Source organism: Schistocerca nitens, unplaced genomic scaffold, assembly GCF_023898315.1.
Source record: "Schistocerca nitens isolate TAMUIC-IGC-003100 unplaced genomic scaffold, iqSchNite1.1 HiC_scaffold_373, whole genome shotgun sequence".
NCBI lineage: Eukaryota > Metazoa > Arthropoda > Insecta > Orthoptera > Acrididae > Schistocerca > Schistocerca nitens.
Window position 1 is genome coordinate 5,301,766 of NW_026045907.1, and position 18,703 is coordinate 5,320,468.

Genomic DNA, 18,703 nt, shown 5'->3' on the forward strand with positions numbered 1-18,703 from the left:
CACTGTCGATGAAACACAGAAATCGCATCGGAATTAAATATAAGAGACACAATGCCGACTTTAGTACAGGAAGACTGAGTCTTCCTACTGTCTATGTTTTGATCGTTTCCTGGGCCACCAGTTTTACATTCCGATGCACCTCTGCATGTTTACTGTATCCCTTGGAACTTCCCATTGACGATGAAACACAGAAATTGCATCGGAATTAAATATAAGAGACACAATGCCGACTTAAGTACAGGAAGACTGAGTCTTCCTACTGTCTATGATTTGAGCGTTTCCTGAGTCACCAGTTTTACATTCCGATGCACCTCTGCAGGTTTACTGTATCCCTTGGACCTTCCCATTGACGATGAAACACAGAAATTGCATCGGAATTAAATACAAGAGACACAATGCCGACTTAAGTACAGGAAGACTAAATCTTCCTACTGTCTATGTTTTGAGCATTTCCTGTGTCATCAGTTTTACTTTCCGCTGCAGCTCTGCAGGTTTACTATATCCCTTGGACCTTCCCGTTCACGATGAAACACAGAAATTTCATCGGAAATAAATATAAGAGACACAATGCCGACTTAAGTACAGCAAGACTGAGTCTTCCTACTCTCTATGTTTTGAGCGTTTCCTGTGTCACCAGTTTTACATTCCGATGCACCTCTGCAGGTTTACTGTATCTCTTGGACCTTCTCATTGACGATGAAAAACAGAAATTGCATCGGATTTAAATATAAGAGACACAATGCCGACTTTAGTACAGGAAGACTAAGTCTTCCTACTGTCTATGTTTTGAGCGTTTCCTGTGTCATCAGTTTTACTTTCCGATGCACCTCTGCAGGTTTACTATATCCCTTGGACCTTCCCATTCACGATGAAACACAGAAATTTCATCGGAAAAAAATATAAGAGACACAATGCCGACATTAGTACAGGAAGACTGAGTCTTCCTACTGTCTATGTTTTGAGCGTTTCCTGTGTCACCAGTTTTACCTTCCGATGCACCTCTGCAGGTTTACTATATCCCTTGGACCTTCCCATTGTCGATGAAACACAGAAATCGCATCGGAACTAAATATAAGAGACACAATGCCGACTTAAGTACAGGAAGACTGAGTCTTCCTACTGTCTATGTTTTGAGCGTTTCCTGTGTCACCAGTTTTACATTCTGATGCACCTCTGCAGGTTTACTGTATCCATTGGTCCTTCCCATTGACGATGAAACACAGATATTGCATTGGAGTTAAATATAAGAGACACAATGCCGACATAAGTACAATAAGACTGAGTCTTCCTACTGTGTATGTTTTGAGCGTTTCTTGTGTCACCAGTTTTACATTCCGATGCACCTCTGCAGGTTTACTATATCCCTTGGACCTTCCCATTCACGATGAAACACAGAAATTTCATCGGAAAAAAATATAAGGGACACAATGCCGACTTTAGTACAGGAAGACTGAGTCTTCCTACTGTCTATGTTTTGAGCGTTTCCTGTGTCACCAGTTTTACATTCCGATGCACCTCTGCAGGTTTACTGTATCCCTTGGACCTTCCCACTGACGATGAAACACAGAAATTGCATCGAAATTAAATATAAGAGACACAATGCCGACTTAAGTACAGGAAGACTAAGTCTTCCTACTGTATATGTTTGAACGATTCCTGTGTCATCAGTTTTACTTTCGGATGCACCTCTGCAGGTTTACTATATCCCTTGGAACTTCCCATTGACGATGAAACACAGAAATTGCATTGGAGTTAAATATAAGAGTCACAATGCCGACTTAAGTACAGGAAGACTGAGTCTTCCTACTGTCTATGTTTTGAGCGTTTCCTGTGTCACCAGTTTTACATTCCGATGCACCTCTGCAGGTTTAGTGTATTCCTTGGACCTTCCCATTGACGATGAAACACAGAAATTGCATCGGAATTAAATATAAGAGACACATTGCCGACTTAAGTACAGGAAGACTAAGTCTTCCTACCGTCTATGCTTTGATCGTTTCCTGGGTCACCAGTTTTACATTCCGATGCACCTCTGCAGGTTTCCTGTATCCCTTGGACCTTCCCATTGACGATGAAACACAGAAATTGCGTCGGAATTAAATATAAGACACACAATGCCGACTAAAGTACAGGAAGACTGAGTCTTCCTACAGTCTATGTTTTGAGCGTTTCCTGTGTCACCAGTTTTACATTCTGATGAACTTCTGCAGGTTTACTGTATCCCTTGTAACTTCCCATTGACGATGAAACACAGAAATTGCATCGGAATTAAATATAAGAGACACAATGCCGACTTAAGTACAGGAAGACTGAGTCTTCCTACTGTCTATAATTTGAGCGTTTCCTGTGCCACCAGTTTTATTTTCCGATTCACCTCTACAGGTTTACTGTATCTCTTGGACCTTCACAGTGACGATGAAACACAGAAATTGCATCGGAATTAAATATAAGAGACACAATGCCGACTTAAGTACAGGAAGACTAAGTCTTCCTACTGTCTTTGTTTTGAGCGTTTCCTGTGTCATCAGTTTTTCTTTCCGATGCACCTCTGCAGGTTTACTATATCCCTTGGACCTTCCCATTCACGATGAAACACAGAAATTTCATCGGAAATAAATATCAGAGACACAAGCCGACTTAAGTACAGGAAGACTGAGACTTCCTACTGTCTATGTTTTGACCGTTTCCTGTGTCACTAGTTTTACATTCCGATGCACCTCTGCAGGTTTACTGTATCCCTTGGACCTTCCCATTGACGATGAAACACAGAAATTGCATCGGAATTAAATATAAGAGACACAATGTCGACTTAAGTACAGGAAGACTGAGTCTTCCTACTGTCTATGATTTGAGCGCTTCCTGTGTCACCAGTTTTACATTCTGATGCACCTCTGCAGGTTTACTGTATCCCTTGGACCTTCACAGTGACGATGAAACACAGAAATTGCATCGGAGTTAGATTTAAGAGACACAATGCCTACTTAAGCGCAGGAAGACTGAGTCTTCCTACTGTCTATAATTTGAGTGTTTCCTGTGTCACCAGCTTTGCATTCCGATGCATCTCTACAGGTTTACTGTATCCCTTGGACCTTCACAGTGACGATGAAACACAGAAATTGCATCGGAATTTAAATATAAGAGACACATTGCCGACTTAAGTACAAGAAAACTGAGTCTTCTTACGGTCTATGTTTTGAGCGTTTCCTGTGTCGCCAGTTTTACATTCCGATGTACCTATGCCGGTTTACTGTATCCCTTGCCCCTTCCCATTGTCGATGAAACACAGAAATCGTATCGGAATTAAATATAAGAGACACAATGTCGACTTAAGTACAGGAAGACTGAGTCTTCCTACTGTCTATGTTTTCAGCATTCCTGTGTCATCAGTTTTACATTCCGATGCACGTCTGCAGGTTAACTGTATCCCTTGGACCTTCCCATTGACGATGAAAAACAGAAATTGCATCGGATTTAAATATAAGAGACACAATGCCGACTTAAGTACAGCAAGACTGAGTCTTCCTACTGTCTATGTTTTGAGCGTTTCCTGTGTCACCAGTTTTACATACCGATGCACCTCTGCAGGTTTACTGTATCCCTTGGACCTTCCCATTGACGATGAAACACAGAAATTGCATCGGAATTAAATATAAGAGACACAATGCCGACTTAAGTACAAGAAAACTGAGTCTTCTTACGGTCTATGTTTTGAGCGTTTCCTGTGTCGCCAGTTTTACATTCCGATGCACCTATGCCGGTTTACTGTATCCCTTGCCCCTTCCCATCGTCGATGAAACACTGAAATCGTATCGGAATAAAATATAATAGACACAATGCCGACTTAAGTACAGGAAGACAGAGTCTTCCTACTGTCTATGTTTTGAGCATTCCTGTGTCATCAGTTTTACATTCCGATGCACGTAAGCAGGTTTACTGTATCCCTTGGACCTTCCCATTGACGATGAAAAACAGAAATTGCATCGGATTTAAATATAAGAGACACAATGCCGACTTAAGTACAGGAAGACTAAGTCTTCCTACTGTCTATGTTTTCAGCTTTTCTTGTGTCATCAGTTTTACTTTCCGATGCACCTCTGCAGGTTTACTATATCCCTTGGACCTTCCCATTCACGATGAAACACAGAAATTTCATCGGAAAAAAATATAAGGGACACAATGCCGACTTTAGTACAGGAAGACTGAGTCTTCCTACTGTCTATGTTTTGAGCGTTTCCTGTGTCACCAGTTTTACATTCCGATGCACCTCTGCAGGTTTACTGTATCCCTTGGACCTTCCCACTGACGATGAAACACAGAAATTGCATCGAAATTAAATATAAGAGACACAATGCCGACTTTAGTACAAGAAAACAGTCTTCGTACGGTCAATGTTTTGAGCGTTTCCTGTGTCTCCAGTTTTACCTTCCGATGCACCTCTGCCGGTTTACTATATCCCTTGGACCTTCCCATTGTCGATGAAACACAGAAATCGCATCGGAATTAAATATAAGAGACACAATGCCGATTTAAGTACAGGAAGACTGAGTCTTCCTACTGTCTATGATTTGAGCGTTTCCTGTGTCACCAGTTTTACATTCTGATGCACCTCTGCAGGTTTACTGTATCCATTGGACCTTCCCATTGACGATGAAACACAGAAATTGCATTGGAGTTAAATATAAGAGACACAACGCCGACTTAAGTACTGGAAGACTGAGTCTTCCTACTGTCTATGTTTTGAGTGTTTCCTGTGTCACCAGTTTTACATTCCGATGCACCTCTGCAGGTTTACTATATCCCTTGGACCTTCCCATTCACGATGAAACACAGAAATTTCATCGGAAATAAATATAAGAGACACAATGCCGACTTAGGTACAGCAAGACTGAGTCTTCCTACTGTCTATGTTTTGAGCGTTTCCTGTGTCACCAGTTTTACATTCCGATGCACCTCTGCAGGTTTACTGTATCCCTTGGACCTTCCCATTGACGATGAAAAACAGAAATTGCATCGGATTTAAATATAAGAGACACAATGCCGACTTAAGTACAGGAAGACTAAGTCTTCCTACTGTCTATGTTTTGAGCGTTTCCTGTGTCATCAGTTTTACTTTCCGATTCACCTCTGCAGGTTTACTATATCCCTTGGACCTTCCCATTCGCGATGAAACACAGAAATTTCATCGGAAAAAAATATAAGAGACACAATGCCGACATTAGTACAGGAAGACTGAGTCTTCCTACTGTCTATGTTTTGAGCGTTTCCTGAGTCACCAGTTTTACATTCCGATGCACCTCTGCAGGTTTCCTGTATCCCTTGGACGTTCCCATTGACGATGAAACACAGAAATTGCATCGAAATTATATAAAAGAGATACAATACCGACTTAAGTACAAGAAAACAGTCTTCCTACGGTCAATGTTTTGAGCGTTTCCTGTGTCACCAGTTTTACCTTCCGATGCACCTCTGCCGGTTTACTATATCCCTTGGACCTTCCCATTGTCGATGAAACACAGAAATCGCATCGGAATTAAATATAAGAGACACAATGCCGACTTAAGTACAGGAAGACTGAGTCTTCCTACTGTCTATGTTTTGAGCGTTTCCTGTGTCACCAGTTTTACATTCTGATGCACCTCTGCAGGTTTACTGTATCCATTGGTCCTTCCCATTGACGATGAAACACAGAAATTGCATTGGAGTTAAATATAAGAGTCACAATGCCGACTTAAGTACAGGAAGACTGAGTCTTCCTACTGTCTATGTTTTGATCGCTTCCTGGGTCACCAGTTTTACATTCCGATGCGCCTCTGCAGGTTTCCTGTATCCCTTGGTCCTTCCCATTGACGATGAAACACAGAAATTGCATCGGAATTAAATATAAGACACACAATGCTGACTTAAGTACAAGAAAACAGTCTTCCTACGGTCAATGTTTTGAGCGTTTCCTGTGTCACCAGTTTTACCTTCCGATGCACCTCTGCCGGTTTACTATATCCCTTGGACCTTCCCATTGTCGATGAAACACAGAAATCGCATCGGCATTAAATATAAGAGACACAATGCCGACTTAAGTACAGGAAGACTGAGTCTTCCTACTGTCTATGTTTTGAGCGTTTCCTGTGTCACCAGTTTTACATTCTGATGCACCTCTGCAGGTTTACTGTATCCATTGGTCCTTCCCATTGACGATGAAACACAGAAATTGCATTGGAGTTAAATATAAGAGTCACAATGCCGACTTAAGTACAGGAAGACTGAGTCTTCCTACTGTCTATGTTTTGATCGCTTCCTGGGTCACCAGTTTTACATTCCGATGCGCCTCTGCAGGTTTCCTGTATCCCTTGGAATTTCCCATTGACGATGAAACACAGAAATTGCATCGGAAATAAATATAAGAGACACAATGCCGACTTAAGTACAGGAAGACTGAGTCTTCCTACTGTCTATAATTTGAGCGTTTCCTGTGCCACCAGTTTTATTTTCCGATTCACCTCTACAGGTTTACTGTATCTCTTGGACCTTCACAGTGACGATGAAACACAGAAATTGCATCGGAATTAAATATAAGAGACACAATGCCGGCTTAGGTACAGGAAGACTAAGTCTTCCTCCCGTCTTTGTTTTGAGCGTTTCCTGTGTCATCAGTTTTTCTTTCCGATGCACCTCTGCAGGTTTACTATACCCCTTGGACCTTCCCATTCACGATGAAACATAGAAATTTCATCGGAAATAAATATAAGAGACACAAGCCGACTTAAGTATAGGAAGACTGAGTCTTCCCACTGTCTATGATTTGAGCGTATCCTGTGTCACCAGTTTTACATTCCGATGCACCTCTGCAGGTTTACTGTATCCCTTGGACCTTCCCATTGACGATGAAACACAGAAATTGCATCGGAATTAAATACAAGAGACACAATGCCGACCTAAGTACAGGAAGACTGAGTCCTCCTACTGTCTATGTTTTGAGCTTTTCCTGTGTCACTAGTTTTACATTCCGATGCACCTCTGCAGGTTTACTGTATCCCTTGGACCTTCCCATTGACGATGAAACACAGAAATTGCATCGGAATTTAAATATAAGAGACACATCGCCGACTTAAGTACAAGAAAACTGAGTCTTCTTACGGTCTATGTTTTGAGCGTTTCCTGTGTCGCCAGTTTTACATTCCGATGTACCTATGCCGGTTTACTGGATCCCTTGCCCCTTCCCATTGTCGATGAAACACAGAAATCGTATCGGAATTAAATATAAGAGACACAATGCCGACTTAAGTACAGGAAGACTGAGTCTTCCCACTGTCTATGTTTTCAGCATTCCTGTGTCATCAGTTTTACATTCCGATGCAGGTCTGCAGGTTAACTGTATCCCTTGGACCTTCCCATTGACGATGAAAAACAGAAATTGCATCGGATTTAAATATAAGAGACACAATGCCGACTTAAGTACAGGAAGACTAAGTCTTCCTGCTGTCTATGTTTTCAGCTTTTCCTGTGTCATCAGTTTTACTTTCCGATGCACCTCTGCAGGTTTACTATATCCCTTGGACCTTCCCATTCCCGATGAAACACAGAAATTTCATTGGAAAAAAATATAAGAGACACAATGCCGACTTTAGTACAGGAAGACTGAGTCTTCCTACTGTCTATGTTTTGAGCGTTTCCTGAGTCACCAATTTTACATTCCGATGCACCTCTGCAGGTTTCCTGTATCCCTTGGACCTTCCAATTGACGATGAAACACAGAAATTGCATCGAAATTAAATATAAGTCACACAATGCCGACTTAAGTACAAGAATACAGTCTTCGTACGGTCAATGTTTTGAGCGTTTCCTGTGTCACCAGTTTTACCTTCCGATGCACCTCTGCCGGTTTACTATATCCCTTGGACCTTCCCATTGTCGATGAAACACAGAAATCGCATCGGAATTAAATATAAGAGACACAATGCCGACTTAAGTACAGGAAGACTGAGTCTTCCTACTGTCTATGATTTGAGCGTTTCCTGTGTCACCAGTTTTACATTCTGATGCACCTCTGCAGGTTTACTGTATCCATTGGACCTTCCCATTGACGATGAAACACAGAAATTGCATCGGAATTAAATATAAGAGACACAATGCCCACTTAAGTACAGGAAGACTAAGTCTTCCTACTGTCTACGTTTGAACGATTCCTGTGTCATAAGTTTTACTTTCCGATAAACCTCTGCAGGTTAACTGTATCCCTTGGACCTTCCCATTGACGATGAAAAACAGAAATTGCATCGGATTTAAATATAAGAGACACGATGCCGACTTAAGTACAGATAGACTAAGTCTTCCTACTGTCTATGTTTTGAGCGTTTCCTGTGTCATCAGTTTTACTTTCCGATGCACCTCTGCAGGTTTACTATATCCCTTGGTCCTTCCCATTCACGATGAAACACAGAAATTTCATCGGAAATAAATATAAGAGACACAATGCCGACTTAAGTACAGGAAGACTGAGTCTTCCTACTGTCTATGTTTTGAGCGTTTCCTGTGTCACCAGTTTTACATTCCGATGTACCTCTGCAGGTTTACTGTATCCCTTGGACATTGCCATTGACGATGAGACACAGAAATTGCATCGGAATTAAATATAAGAGACACAATGCCGACTTAAGTGCAGGAAGACTGAGTCTTCCTACTGTCTATGTTTTGAGCACTTCCTGTGTCACCAGTTTCACTTTCTGATGCACCTCTGCAGGTTAACTGTATCCCTTGGACCTTCACAGTGACGATGAAACACAGAAATTGCATCGGAGTTAGATTTAAGAGACACAATGCCTACTTAAGCACAGGAAGACTGAGTCTTCCTACTGTCTATAATTTGAGCGTTTCCTGTGTCACCAGTTTTGCATTCTGATGCATCTCTACAGGTTTACTGTATCCCTTGGACCTTCACAGTGACGATGAAACACAGAAATTGCATCGAAATTTAAATATAAGAGACACATCGCCGACTTAAGTACAAGAAAATGGAGTCTTCTTACGGTCTATCATTTGAGCGTTTCCTGTGTCGCCAGTTTTACATTCCGATGCACCTATGCCGGTTTACTATATCCCTTGCCCCTTCCCATTGTCGATGAAACACAGAAATCGTATCGGAATTAAATATAAGAGACACAATGCCGACTTAAGTACAAGAAAACAGCCTTCGTACGGTCAATGTTTTGAGCGTTTCCTGTGTCACCAGTTTTACCTTCCGATGCACGTCTGCCGGATTACTATATCCCTTGGACCTTCCCACTGTCGATGAAACACAGAAATTGCATCGGAATTAAATATAAGACACACAATGCCGACTTAAGTACAGGAAGACTGAGTCTTCCTACAGTCTATGTTTTGAGCGTTTCCTGTGTCACCAGTTTTACATTCTGATGCACCTCTGCAGGTTTACTGTATCCCTTGTACCTTCCCATTGACGATGAAACACAGAAATTGCATCGGAATTAAATATAAGAGACACAATGCCGACTTAGGTACAAGAAGACTGAGTCATCCTACTGTCTATAATTTGAGCGTTTCCTGTGCCACCAGTTTTATTTTCCGATTCACCTCTACAGGTTTACTGTATCTCTTGGACCTTCACAGTGACGATGAAACACAGAAATTGCATCGGAATTAAATATAAGAGACACAATGCCGACTTAAGTACAGGATGACTAAGTCTTCCTACTGTCTTTTTTTTGAGCGTTTCCTGTGTCATCAGTTTTTCTTTCCGATGCACCTCTGCAGGTTTACTATATCCCTTGGACCTTCCCATTCACGATGAAACATAGAAATTTCATCGGAAATAAATATAAGAGACTCAAGCCGACGTAAGCATAGGAAGACTGAGACTTCCCACTGTATATGATTTGAGCGTTTCCTGTGTCACCAGTTTTACATTCCGATGCACCTCTGCAGGTTTACTGTATCCCTTGTACCTTCCCATTGACGATGAAACACAGAAATTGCATCGGAATTAAATACAAGAGACACAATGCCGACTTAAGTACAGGAAGACAGAGTCTTCCTACTGTCTATGTTTTGAGCTTTTCCTGTGTCACTAGTTTTACATTCCGATGCACCTCTGCAGGTTTACTGTATCCCTTGGACCTTCCCATTGACGATGAAACACAGAAATTTCATCGCAATTAAATATAAGAGACACAATGCCGACATAAGTACAGGAAGACTGAGTCTTCCTATTGTCTATGATTTGAGCGCTTCCTGTGTCACCAGTTTTACTTTCTGATGCACCTCTGCAGGTTTACTGTATCCCTTGGACCTTCACAGTGACGATGAAACACAGAAATTGCATCGGAGTTAGATTTAAGAGACACAATGCCTACTTAAGCACAGGAAGACTGAGTCTTCCTACTGTCTATAATTTGAGCGTTTCCTGTGTCACCAGCTTTGCATTCCGATGCATCTGTACAGGTTTACTGTATCCCTTGGACCTTCACAGTGAAGATGAAACACAGAAATTGCATCGGAATTTAAATATAAGAGACACATCGCCAACTTAAGTACAAGAAAACTGAGTCTTCTTACGGTCTATGTTTTGAGCGTTTCCTGTGTCGCCAGTTTTACATTCCGATGTACCTATGCCGGTTTACTGTATCCCTTGCCCCTTCCCATTGTCGATGAAACACAGAAATCGTATCGGAATTAAATATAAGAGACACAATGCCGACTTAAGTGCAGGAAGACTGAGTCTTCCTACTGTCTATGTTTTCAGCATTCCTGTGTCATCAGTTTTATATTCCGATGCACGTCTGCAGGTTAACTGTATCCCTTGGACCTTCCCATTGACGATGAAAAACAGAAATTGCATCGGATTTAATTATAAGGGACACAATGCCGACTTAAGTACAGGAAGACTGAGTCTTCCTACTGTCTATGTTTTGAGCTTTTCCTGTGTCACTAGTTTTACATTCCGATGCACCTCTGCAGGTTTACTGTATCCCTTGGACCTTCCCATTCACGATGAAACACCGAAATTTCATCGGAAATAAATATAAGAGACACAATGCCGACTTAAGTACAGCAAGACTGAGTGTTCCTACTGTCTATGTTTTGAGCGTTTCCTGTGTCACCAGTTTTACATTCCGATGCACCTCTGCAGGTTTACTGTATCCCTTGGACCTTCCTATTGACGATGAGACACAGAAATTGCATCGGAATTGAATATAAGAGACACAATGCCGACTTAAGTGCAGGAAGACTGAGTCTTCCTACTGTCTATGTTTTGAGCACTTCCTGTGTCACCAGTTTTACTTTCTGATGCACCTCTGCAGGTCTCCTGTATCCCTTGGACCTTCCCATTGACGATGAAACACAGAAATTTCATCGGAATTAAATATAAGAGACACAATGCCGACATAAGTACAGGAAGACTGAGTCTTCCTACTGTCTATGATTTGAGCGCTTCCTGTGTCACCGGTTTTACTTTCTGATGCACCTCTGCAGGTTTACTGTATCCCTTGGACCTTCACAGTGACGATGAAACACAGAAATTGCATCGGAGTTAGATTTAGGAGACACAATGCCTACCTAAGCACAGGAAGACTGAGTCTTCCTACTGTCTATAATTTGAGCGTTTCCTGTGTCACCAGCTTTGCATTCCGATGCATCTCTACAGGTTTACTGTATTCCTTTGGACCTTCACAGTGACGATGAAACACAGAAATTGCATCGGAATTTAAATATAAGAGACACATCGCCGACTTAAGTACAAGAAAACTGAGTCTTCTTACGGTCTATGTTTTGAGCGTTTCCTGTGTCGCCAGTTTTACATTCCGAGGCACCTATGCCGGTTTACTGTATCCCTTGCCCCTTCCCATTGTCGATGAAACACAGAAATCGTATCGGAATTAAATATAAGAGACACAATGCCGACTTAAGTACAGGAAGACTGAGTCTTCCTACTGTCTATGTTTTGAGCATTCCTGTGTCATCAGTTTTACATTCCGATGCACGTAAGCAGGTTTACTGTATCCCTTGGACCTTCCCATTGACGATGAAAAACAGAAATTGCATCGGATTTAAATATAAGAGACACAATGCCGACTTAAGTACAGGAAGACTATGTCTTCCTACTGTCTATGTTTTGAGCTTTTCCTGTGTCATCAGTTTTACTTTCCGATGCACCTCCGCAGGTTTACTATATCCCTTGGACCTTCCCATTCACGATGAAACACAGAAATTTCATCGGAAAAAAATATAAGAGACACAATGCCGAATTTAGTACAGGAAGACTGAGTCTTCCTACTGTCTATGTTTTGAGCGTTTCCTGAGTCACCAGTTTTACATTCCGATGCACCTCTGCAGGTTTCCTGTATCCCTTGGACCTTCCCATTGACGATGAAACACAGAAATTGCATCGAAATTAAATATAAGAGACACAATGCCGACTTAAGTACAAGAAAACAGTCTTCGTACGGTCAATGTTTTGAGCGTTTCCTGTGTCACCAGTTTTACCTTCCGATGCACCTCTGCCGGTTTACTATATCCCTTGGACCTTCCCATTGTCGATGAAACACAGAAATCGCATCGGAATTAAGTATAAGAGACACAATGCCGACTTAAGTACAGGAAAACTGAGTCTTCCTACTGTCTATGATTTGAGCGTTTCCTGTGTCACCAGTTTTACATTCTGATGCACCTCTGCAGTTTTACTGTATCCATTGGACCTTCCCATTGACGATGAAACACAGAAATTGCATTGGAGTTAAATATAAGAGACACAATGCCGACTTAAGTACAGGAAGACTGAGTCTTCCTACTGTCTATGTTTTGAGTGTTTCCTGTGTCACCAGTTTTACATTCCGATGCACCTCTGCAGGTTTACTGTATTCCTTAGACCTTCCCATTGACGATGAAACACAGAAATTGCATCGGAATTCAATATAAGAGACACAATGCCGACTTAAGTACAGATAGACTAAGTCTTCCTACTGTCTATGTTTTGAGCGTTTCCTGTGTCATCAGTTTTACTTTCCGATGCACCTCTGCAGGTTTACTATATCCCTTGGTCCTTCCCATTCACGATGAAACACAGAAATTTCATCGGAAATAAATATAAGAGACACAATGCCGACTTAAGTACAGCAAGACTGAGTCTTCCTACTGTCTATGTTTTGAGCGTTTCCTGTGTCACCAGTTTTACATTCCGATGTACCTCTGCAGGTTTACTGTATCCCTTGGGGCTTCCCATTGACGATGAGACACAGAAATTGCATCGGAATTAAATATAAGAGACACAATGCCGACTTAAGTGCAGGAAGACTGAGTCTTCCTACTGTCTATGTTTTGAGCACTTCCTGTGTCACCAGTTTTACTTTCTGATGCACCTCTGCAGGTTAACTGTATCCCTTGGACCTTCACAGTGACGATGAAACACAGAAATTGCATCGGAGTTAGATTTAAGAGACACAATGGCTACTTAAGCACAGGAAGACTGAGTCTTCCTACTGTCTATAATTTGAGCGTTTCCTGTGTCACCAGTTTTGCATTCTGATGCATCTCTACAGGTTTACTGTATCCCTTGGACCTTCACAGTGACGATGAAACACAGAAATTGCATCGGAATTTAAATATAAGAGACACATCGCCGACTTAAGTACAAGAAAACTGAGTCTTCTTACGGTCTATGTTTTGAGCGTTTCCTGTGTCGCCAGTTTTACATTCCGATGCACCTATGCCGGTTTACTGTATCCCTTGCCCCTTCCCATTGACGATGAAAAGCAGAAATTGCATCGGATTTAAATATAAGAGACACAATGCCGACTTCAGTACAGGAAGACTGAGTCTTCCTACTGTGTATGTTTTGAGCGTTTCCTGGGTCACCAGTTTTACATTCAGATGCTCCTCTGCAGGTTTCCTGTATCCCTTGGACCTTCCCATTGACGATGAAACACAGAAATTGCATCGAAATTAAATATAAGAGACACAATGCCGACTTAAGTACAAGAAAACAGTCTTCGTACGGTCAATGTTTTGAGCGTTTCCTGTGTCACCAGTTTTACCTTCCGATGCACCTCTGCCGGTTTACTATATCCCTTGGACCTTCCCACTGTCGATGAAACACAGAAATCGCATCGGAATTAAATATAAGAGACACAATGCCGACTTAAGTACAGGAAGACTAAGTCTTCCGACTGTCTATGTTTGAACGATTCCTGTGTCATCAGTTTTACTTTCCGATGCACCTCTGCAGGTTTACTATATCCCTTGGACCTTCCCATTCACGGTGAAACACAGAAATTTCATCGGAAATAAATATAAGAGACACAATGCCGACTTAAGTACAGGAAGACTGAGTCTTCCTACAGTCTATGTTTTGAGCGTTTCCTGTGTCACCAGTTTTAAATTCAGATGCACCTCTGCAGGTTTACTGTATCCCTTGTACCTTCCCATTGACGATGAAACACAGAAATTGCATCGGAATTAAATATAAGAGACACAATGCCGACTTAAGTACAGGAAGACTGAGTCTTCCTACTGTCTATAATTTGAGCGTTTCCTGTGTCACCAGTTTTATTTTCCGATGCACCTCTACAGGTTTACTGTATCCCTTGGACCTTCACAGTGACGATGAAACACAGAAATTGCATCGGAATTAAATATAAGAGACACAATGCCGACTTAAGTACAAGAAGACTAAGTCTTCCTACTGTCTTTGTTTTGAGCGTTTCCTGTGTCATCAGTTTTACTTACCGATGCACCTCTGCAGGTTTACTATATCCCTTGGACCTTCCCATTCACGATGAAACACAGAAATTTCATCGGAAATAAATATAAGAGACACAATGCCGACTTAAGTATAGGAAGACTGAGTCTTCCTACTGTCTATGTTTTGAGCGTTTCCTGTGTCACCAGTTTTACATTCCGATGCACCTCTGCAGGTTTACTGTATCCCTTGGACCTTCACATTGACGATGAAACACAGAAATTGCATCGGAATTAAATACAAGAGACACAATGCCGACTTAAGTACAGGAAGACTGAGTCTTCCTACTGTCTATGTTTTGAGCGTTTACTGTGTCACTAGTTTTACATTCCGATGCACCTCTGCAGGTATACTGTATCCCTTGGACCTTCCCATTGACGATGAAACGCAGAAATTGCATCGGAATTAAATATAAGAGACACAATGCCGACTTAAGTACTGGAAGACTGAGTCTTCCTACTGTCTATGTTTTGAGCGCTTCCTGTGTCACCAGTTTTACTTTCTGATGCACCTCTGCAGGTTTACTGTATCCCTTGGACCTTCACAGTGACGATGAAACACAGAAATTGCATCGGAGTTAGATTTAAGAGACACAATGCCTACTTAAGCACAGGAAGACTGAGTCTTCCTACTGTCTATAATTTGAGCGTTTCCTGTGTCACCAGTTTTGCATTCCGATGCATCTCTACAGGTTTACTGTATCCCTTGGACCTTCACAGTGCCGATGAAACACAGAAATTGCATCGGAATTTAAATATAAGAGCCACATCGCCGACTTAAATACAAGAAAACTGGGTCTTCTTACGGTCTATGTTTTGAGCGTTTCCTGTGTCGCCAGTTTTACATTCCGATGCACCTATGCCGGTTTACTATATCCCTTGCCCCTTCCCATTGTCGATGAAACACAGAAATCGTATCGGAATTATATATAAGAGACACAATGCCGACTTAAGTACAGGAAGACTGAGTCTTCCTACTGTCAATGTTTTGAGCATTCCTGTGTCATTAGTTTTACATTACGATGCACGTCTGCAAGTTAACTGTATCCCTTGGACCTTCCCATTGTCGATGAAAAACAGAAATTGCATCGGATTTAAATATAAGAGACACAATGCCGACTTAAGTACAGGAAGACTAAGTCTTCCTACTGTAAATGTTATGAGCTTTTCCTGTGTCACCAGTTTTACATTCCGATGCACCTCTGCCGGTTTACTATATCCCATGGACCTTCCTATTGTCGATGAAACACAGAAATCGCATCGGAATTAAATATAAGAGACACTATGCCGACTTAAGTACAGGAAGACTGAGTCTTCCTGCAGTCTATGTTTTGAGCGTTTCCTGTGTCACCAGTTTTACATTCTGATGCACCTCTGCAGGTTTACTGTATCCCTTGTACCTTCCCATTGACGATGAAACACAGAAATTGCATCGGAATTAAATATAAGAGACACAATGCCGACTTAAGTACAGGAAGACTGAGTCTTCCTGCTGTCTTTAATTTGAGCGTTTCCTGTGTCACCAGTTTTATTTTCCGATGCACCTCTACAGGTTTACTGTATCCCTTGGACCATCACAGTGACAATGAAACACAGAAATTGCAACGGAATTAAATATAAGAGACACAATGTCGACTTAAGTACAGGAAGACTAAGTCTTCCTACTGTCTTTGTTTTGAGCGTTTCCTGTGTCATCAGTTTTACTTTCCGATGCACCTCTGCAGGTTTACTATATCCCTTGGATGATCCCATTCACGATGAAACACAGAAATTTCATCGGAAATAAATATAAGAGACACAATGCCGACTTATGTATAGGAAGACTGAGTCTTCCTACTGTCTATGTTTTTAGCGTTTCCTGTGTCACCAGTTTTACATTCCGATGCACCTCTGCAGGTTGACTGTATCCCTTGGACCTTCCCACTGTCGATGAAACACAGATATCGCATCGGAATTAAATATAAAGACACAATGCCGACTTAAGTACAGGAAGACTGAGTCTTCCTACTGTCTATGTTTTGAGCGTTTCCTGTGTCACCAGTTTTACATTCCGATGCGCCTCTGCAGGTTTACTGTATTCCTTGGACCTTCCCATTGACGATGAAACACAGAAATTGCATCGGAATTAAATCTAAGAGACACAATGCCGACTTAAGAACAGGAAGACTAAGTCTTCCTACTGTCTCTGTTTCAACGATTCCTGTGTCATCAGTTTTACTTTCCGATGCACCTTAGCAGGTTTACTATATCCCTTGGACCTTCCCATTCACGGTGAAACACAGAAATTTCATCGGAAATAAATATAAGAGACTCAATGCCGACTTAAGTACAGGAAGACTCAGTCTTCCTACTGTCTATGTTTTGATCGTTTCCTGGGTCACCAGTTTTACATTCCGATGCACCTCTGCAGGTTTACTGTATCCCTTGGACCTTCCCATTGACGATGAAACACAGAAATTGCATCGGAATTAAATATAAGAGACACAATGCCGACTTAAGTACAGGAAGACTGAGTCTTCCTACTGTCTATGTTTTGAGCGTTTCCTGTGTCACTAGTTTTACAATCCGATGAAAATCTGCAGGTTTACTATATCCCTTGGACCTTCCCATTGACGATGAATCACAGAAATTGCATCGGGATTAAATATAAGAGACACAATGCCGACTTAAGTACAGGAAGTCTGAGTCTTCCTACTGTCTATAATTTGAGCGTTTCCTGTGTCACCAGTTTTACATTCTGATGCACCTCTGCAGGTTTACTGTATCCCTTGTACCTTCCCATTGACGATGAAACACAGAAATTGCATCGGAATTAAATATAAGAGACACAATGCCGACTTAAGTACAGGAAGACTGAGTCTTCCTACTGTCTATAATTTGAGCGTTTCCTGTGTCACCAGTTTTATTTTCCGATGCACCTCTACAGGTTTACTGTATCCCTTGGACCTTCACAGTGACGATGAAACACAGAAATTGCATCGGAGTTAGATTTAAGGGACACAATGCCTACTTAAGCACAGGAAGACTGAGTCTTCCTACTGTCTATAATTTGAGCGTTTCCTGTGTCACCAGTTTTGCATTCCGATGCATCTCCACAGGTTTACTGTATCCCTTGGACCTGCACAGTGATGATGAAACACAGAAATTGCATCGGAATTTAAATATAAGAGACACATCGCCGACTTCAAGAAAACTGAGTCTTCTTACGGTCTATGTTTTGAGCGTTTCCTGTGTCGCTAGTTTTACATTCCGATGCACCTATGCAGGTTTACTGTATCCCTTGCCCCTTCCCATTGTCGATGAAACACAGAAATCGCATCGGAATTAAATATAAGAGACACAATGCCGGCTTAAGTACAGGAAGACTAAGTCTTCCTACTGTAAATGTATTGAGCTTTTCCTGTGTCATCAGTTTTACTTTCCGATGCACCTCTGCAGGTTTACTATATCCCTTGGACCTTCCCATTCACGATAAAGCACAGAAATTTCATTGGAAGTAAATATAAGAGACACAATGCCGACTAAAGTACAGGAAGACTGAGTCTTCCTACTGTCTATGTTTTGAGCGTTTCCTGAGTCACCAGTTTTACATTCCGATGCACCTCTGCAGGTTTCCTGTATCCTTTGGACCTTCCCATTGACGATGAAAGACAGAAATTGCATCGAAATTAAATATAAGAGACACAATGCCGACTTAAGTACAAGAAAACAGTTTTCGTACGGTCAATGTTTTGAGCGTTTCCTGTGTCACCAGTTTTACATTCCGATGCACCTCTGCCGGTTTACTATATCAATTGGACCATCCTATTGTCGATGAAACACAGAAATCGCATCGGAATTAAATATAAGAGACACAATGCCGACTTAAGTACAGGAAGACTGAGTCTTCCTACTGTCTATGATTTGAGCGTTTCCTGTGTCACCAGTTTTACATTCTGATGCACCTCTGCAGGTTTAC